Source organism: Myxocyprinus asiaticus, chromosome 34 (genome assembly GCF_019703515.2).
Source record: "Myxocyprinus asiaticus isolate MX2 ecotype Aquarium Trade chromosome 34, UBuf_Myxa_2, whole genome shotgun sequence".
NCBI lineage: Eukaryota > Metazoa > Chordata > Actinopteri > Cypriniformes > Catostomidae > Myxocyprinus > Myxocyprinus asiaticus.
Window position 1 is genome coordinate 11,432,166 of NC_059377.1, and position 6,941 is coordinate 11,439,106.

General features: G+C 36.1%; 1 long non-coding RNA gene across 1 annotated transcript; it reads left to right on the plus strand.

Moving 5' to 3' along the window:
* The first annotated feature begins 3,033 nt into the window (after nucleotides 1-3,033).
* Nucleotides 3,034-6,659, plus strand: LOC127425589 (uncharacterized). The gene is made up of 3 exons (XR_007894639.1): nucleotides 3,034-3,190; nucleotides 4,289-4,318; nucleotides 6,534-6,659. It is a non-coding gene; the product is annotated as an uncharacterized LOC127425589 (long non-coding RNA).
* The last annotated feature ends 282 nt before the right edge of the window (nucleotides 6,660-6,941 follow it).

A 6,941-nucleotide genomic window follows, 5' to 3' on the forward strand; every position in this document is an offset into this window, starting at 1 on the left:
TAAACCAAATTTCCATGTAATTATGTAGAGATGTGCCCAAAGCCGAATACCTTATTCGGAATAACGAATAACGGACTCATCCAAATAATAGAAAAAATATTAATTTGACTGATTATCCAAAAAGCACAAGGATAAAGCAACATTTTAAATAAACATATCCAAAATTACAAAGAATTTATGAATCTGTGTAGCCATTATTCCTAAAGTGTAAACCTTATGAATGAAAATGTGACGTTGTGATTTCAGATCTTGACTCCGTTTGTGGTCTCTGTTAATTGTGCGCATCTGGATCAAGTGTAACATTAACTAAGATATGACATCATATACACTTTCCACTTTGTGAAATGTTTATGTTAATGTATCACACAATTCACTCGTGATTCTCATGTATTTATAGGCTAAACTTGAGCGTGATGTTAAATTCCTGACCTGAAGTGATTTAATAACGGAGCTCATCTAGCCATCTCTTAAAGTTCACCACATTTATATCCACATCAGTGATTAAGGATTAATTATTTGGTTAAGACTTTATGCAAAAAAAAAAAAAAGTTAAAATGCTCCATAAAGATTTAAATGTTCCAGAGTATTCATCTATTAAGAATATTCCTCCTTATGTAAAACGAAGAATCAGAAACATGCCTTTCTTCTTCTTTAAACTATGCTAAATTTGAAAATGTAAAGTGTTCTTGAATTCTGGTAATATAAATTTTACATTATTATTATTATTATTATTATTATTATTATTTAGCTAAATAATGGAGTGCTATCGTAAAAATTCCTGATAGATTTACGGGACTTTCACCTGTTTGTAGGCTATTATGATTTTATTTTAATTTATTTTAATGTTTGAATTTGTATTTATTATTCACTGCAAAAATGTGTGCTTGACATTTCACATTTTGCTTGACACCTCCTGCCTTCAGGATAATGGTGTTATACATGAACAGATATCTGAAATACCTGGAGAAACCACAACATATTCCACAGTTAATGTAGCCTACAAATTCAGCTTCATCTGGTAAGAAAAAAAAAATATTTGTTTAAATAATAATTGTTTAATAATAATAATATTAATAATAATAATTATTATTATTATTAGGCTATTTTCACAATTAAGTTGAATAATGACACATAAATAATGATAGACAAATCATTAAAACAGAATCCCTGTCAAATCGATTCATCTGAAAGAAAAACTTCTATGTATTACATACCAAACAGGCCTATTAATAAATGTTTCATATTTAGACAAGCTTGTGGGGGGGTCCCCCACCTCCGAAATCTCAATTTAACCCCTGGTCACACACAGCAGCTTCCTATCATGTTTACACACTCTACTGATTGGTTAGGTTTAGATAAGGGGTTTGGGTAAGGGCATAATATTAATAAGCATGTCCTTAATGCCTCGTGTGCAGAACTCGTGCTTACTTCCGCATTAGATATCTGGGCATTTGCACGTGATGAAATTGTACAAATTTATATGAACAAAATCGTACAAAATAGCCAACTCGTAAAATATGTAAAAATTTTCATGAGATCAGGTTGATGACAACTTCAAGAGCCAGGAAAGGGGAAGAAACAGGCCCGTCAAAGCTCAAGTACATGCCAAGGAAAAGCAAGAGATCTTTTGCTATTAAAATAATTTTTACAACCCAAGAAATATCTCTTTCAGCCTTAACATGCATTTGGACATCATGCCAAGGCATACAATTAAGCACGAGACATCTAATGATGTTAAAAGACACACACATTTTCTCCCTGTCTCTCTTTTTTCAGCACATCATTAGATCATTGTTCCCTGTCACAGATATGGAAAACACATGTGCAACTTCCAACTGCATACTGTATGTTTAACTAAATTTTTACATTTTCTGACGAAAATGTGAGTGGTGCTTGTCTGTGCAAAACTCAAAAGGGTGTTCCGGGTGGTTGTCCTGGTGTAATGCGATTAAGGTGGTTTTTAGTGCATTGCTAGGTTTTTTGGGTGGTTGCTTGTGGGGTTCTTACTGGCCCAAGTCAAAAGAGCCCATCCCCAAGTCTCTTTGATATGATATTGTATATAATATGATATGATATATAAGTATCTATGATATTTTGGTCCCTAGATATGGTTTGGGTTCCTGCTTTAAAGTTAGTCTCAAAAATAAATAAATAAATATTTTGTATGACAAATTTCCATCAGACTGAATTAAGTAATCTTTAGGTTTAATCAAAGGTTTTATAGATGGCAAAGCAACTACATTTGCTTTGGCATTAATTTAACTAATTGTATAGCCCTAATCATTATTTATTGATCCAATTATAGCAGTTAAGCATTTTACTTTTGCCAAGAATATTTTTTTTGAGTGTATCATCCACCAACTGAAAATCCTAAGTCCGATCACTAAGAAAAGTAATAGCAAACGTCTCCTCAATAAGCCACATGATTTCAGGTACCATTCATACCTGTAGCACAAATGGTGTGGGATGAGTTGAGTGATGTTGTTCAAGCCCCCAAGTATGAGCAATAGAAATAGTGATGCTTGCCTTATCAAGCACTGTAATAATATTAATAAGCTCTCATGTGTGGTAATCCACTCCACCTTATACTGGGGGCATGAACACTCTAGTGAAACACAGTTCACCAATGAGTCGAAAAGAAAAAAAATTAATGTTCTGACATAATAATTCCACCCATACTCCATATCAAGAACAAGAGTGCTGTATGTAGCTCTTAAAGCACATTAATACGCTTCAGTGGGCACGCTGACACTGGCTCCTCTAGTGTTCTGAGGTCTATGCTATCGTGATTCTTGCACAAGAAACTGCATGTGTGGGGGTGTTCGGAGGGAAGTCATACACTTCTACACCTTTTGGCACCTCCGGCATAAGCCACACTTCCGGTGCTACTCCTTGAAAAGGTATCTGTGTCAGTGGCTGTTTGAACAATGTTCTCTAGTCGCAGTAGAACGTGATTTAGTGTACCGGTATCTGTTGTTCTCTCCCCCTCAGCTGGGGGGGTTATCTGGGAGGAAGGCTGACCTCGCGGTGACTCCCAAAGCTCACTCCACGACCTGTGTGCCTGGGAAAACAGGAAACTGACATCTTGGAAAATTTAATGTTTATGGTTTTGAGCCATTAGTATGGGCTCGATGCCCTGCTGTCTGCCACTGATTAAAGGGACGTGTATTATCAGGCAAGCAAGGGCAAGGTAAGGGTTTACCCTTTAGTAGCTATTTTGATCACACTTGGGAACAAATAAAACCAAGAGTACTTTAACAGTTACATTGTCATCACTATTGTGAGAAACAATTAGATTATTACATTCTTTGAACAAAATGTGAGTGGTGCTTGCCCCTGTTCCACAAGGCTAGGGTGTTCTGGGGAATTGGCAGGGTATCCCTATGTGATTGTTAAGATGGTCAGGATGATTTGTAGCACATTGCTAGTTGGCTGCTTATTGGCCGAAGTCAAAAGAGCCCACCCCTAAGTCTCGAAATTCTATAGAATTGTATTGAAATTCAATGTGTGTGTGGGGGGGGGGGGGGGGGTTGTGCTGTATTAAAGTCACCTCCGTTTCATTTTCTTCACTCTTAATGGCATCTCCGCCTTTACATTTGTGAAGGGCACCTTTAGATTTGTGAACAAAAGGGGCAGTAGCCTTGTAGCCCCCGTTCTGTGCATGTCAGTGCCCTGAAGTTGAGGATAAAGGTTTGTTCATATCTAACCCCAAGAATGAGAAATAATAATTGAGAGACTTGCTTTAATGCTCCTGTTATGCTTAGGTAATTTTTGACCCGAGTGTTTTGGTTGATTACAGGGCATTGCTAGGGTGTTGCTAAGTGGCTGCTAGGGCATTAACACATGTTTACTAAAGACCATTCCCAATGATATCCTGATTGCTTTTCAATGGAAGTCTATGGGATTTTTTTCTGTCATTTATCATCTGCCTTGCAGACATTTACATTCTGAAATAAAATATTTTAGAATATAAACCATTATTCCAATTACCAGCTTTTTTTCAATCAAAATGAAGGGTTTACTGCATATTTCTATTGTAAAAGAATTAGTACCAGCAGGGACATATATGTGCCGCTATTTCAAGAATAAATGCTACTATAAATGTTTCTGTTCAGTGTAAAAAACAAGCCTATGTTCATGTTTATAATCTAAAGGGAGATGTGCTGTTTATACTCTGTACTTATATTGATTTTTTTTTTACCCGAAAAGAACAGTTGTTAGGAATTTTCTCATTTCCAATTTATTTAATAAATGTTCTCTCTTTTGCCACTTTTTTATTTGGAGAAAGAGAAGGGAATAGGATCAAGACACAAAGCAGGTCAGATTCAAACGTGCATCTCATGTGGGAGCACTAAGGCTCAAAATGTCTGGAGAGTGTGAACTAACCTCTTGGCCATGGCTCTGACAAATCTTTTCACTTCAAACCCAAACTTACCCCTTTCTTCTGCTTCTCTCCTGCTTGTCAATCCATTGACTTCATCCCATTTCCTCTCCTCTGCCCACCTGTTGGTTTTACCTGTATCTGTCCATAAATCAATCTTCAGCACTCCCAGGGCATGCTCTCTTTCAAGTCTATAAAACTAATTTTATGGATCGTGGATCTTTGCATGCCTCCACATACACATGCCTATAACAGGAGAGAGTATATAGAGGTAGAGTTTGAGCAAGATTATTCAAGATCTGGGACAACTGTGTGTGTGGATCTCTCCCTTGAGAGACCGTAAAAAGAAAGACAAGTGGAAAGTGAACCTACCCAGGTCCTACGGCCTCCAAACTTTGTGTAAACGATGAACGCTTTGAGACATCCTCATGAACTGAGACTTGCATTAGTGTATTTCAAGGCTAGATGACAAGAATAAAGAGAAGAGAAAACAATTTGGGTTGAGCAAGTTCCAGCAAAGCAACGTTAAAAAAGCAACTGTCAAATCACTGTCCAAGGCTGTGAAAATAACCACCTGTGTCAATCAGTGTTGAGGAGTGACTAACAAAGTAGTGGTAATACTAATTTAGCTACATTTTTCAGTAGCTCAGTAGCAGCTGACAGTAGTTCAGCTATTATTCTTGTAACAATTACTTTTTCTCACAAGTAGCGCAACAAAACATTAAATTGCCATTTGAATGTCACATCGCATGGCCCCCACAGCTTTACAACCAGGAAAACTGAGAAAATAATTAAATGTGCTCTCCTAAATGGAGCACTGAAATGTCTGATTTATTACAGTGAATCGTACTTTTTGGTGTAGATAAACCGATTAAAATAACATGTCAATGAGTCCCTGACTGATATTTTAGTCTTCTTTTAATAACAACATTTAGTTAAATACTGCTTAAATAGTATGTTAAGCCACGGTCACACTAGGCTTTGTGCATGTGAAATTATTTGACACCGCAATGGAAAGAATATGATGTCACACTCGACGGCTTCTTCTTGGCATGTGCTTACATTTCCATTATCCCTCGATCGGATACGTCTGAATGGAAGTGAATGGAGCGTGAAGTGTAGTGTGATCATGTCTTTACTTTGCTTTTGACAAAAATTATTTCGCCTTTTAGTTATACTAACTTAAGTTAGAATACCTACCCTTGATTGATCTTGTTGAGATAACTCAGTTATTCAATATATTTGTTGGCTAAACTTGGGATATGTTATCGAACTTATTAAACGAATCAGCTGGAATCAAAAATATAAGTCATGAGAATTACGCACATCACGCTCACGTATTAGGATTCCCAGCATGCACTGCGGCATGAATAAATTATGCAAATTGCAATGTTACTGTCTTTGAATATTTTTTTTTCTTTTTTTTACTGTTTGCTGTTTTTATTTATACTGTTGGTTGTTGTGATTGTTGTCACGTTCATTTATTTGTCATGTAGCAATCATTCAAAGCTCATCGTTTTACTCAATGTGTTTGATGATTGTCACCATCATTATGATTCACGTGTATAGGGTTGAGGCCCTTGCGTGTCTCTTTGACAAGCTTAAGTCTGAATATGTTAAAGAGTTCAGATGTTGTTCTGTGATCTTCAACTAGCCAATTACTATCAAATGGCAATTAAGTTTCTCTTTAACAACTGGATGGCCATAACTACATCTATAGTTATCAATAATATTACATGATAATTTAACTAATAGAACTTATGTATTCAGTTCAAACCAAATTAGAATTTGAAGTAAATTGAACAAAGAAAGTCAAAAAGATATTTTGAGTCAACTTTGTTCTTTTTAAACAACTTTCCCTCTTAAGTTGACCCAACTTAAAATTAAGACATTACGAACACTGAGTTGACACAAGATTATTTATTTTTTACAGTGTATTTATAAGGGAGTATTCTATTTTTTCGTAGGCTAGTATTATTCATTTACATGAACTGAATTTGAGTCCCTGTGCTGCATTTTAAGTCTTCTTGTTATGGACCAGAATATACGGTATATAAAGTATTTAGTTAAACGATGTTTTGATGTTATATGTTTTTGACTCAGTTACAGTATATAAATAAGGGTGTATTTTATTTTTTTTCATTGTATTTAGTGTACTGTGACGAGGAGGAGTGCGTGGCCGGGCCGTGATGGAGCATGACCGGCGCTGAATCAGTGGGAGAGCGAGATAAGGGGCGGCCGGAGGCGCCGGTTCGAGAGAGAGAGAGAGAGAGAGACGCACCTGGCCGCGCTGCACATTTGTTTATGTTGGTTTTATGTTTACCATTAAACTTTATGTTTACTGTTCAGCCGGTTCCGCCTCCTCCTTGTCACATGTACATTTATCTATTTAGTGTACATTTAAAAGTTTAATGCTGTTACTCTAATTGAGATCAATTCATTTATTCAAAAATTCAGCTTTGATCAAAGTGAAGTATCATCGTATAGTTATATATTTTAAAAAAAAAACATTCCCCCCATAAGCTTTGATGAAATTGTAGCTACTTCTTGTTAGTAACTT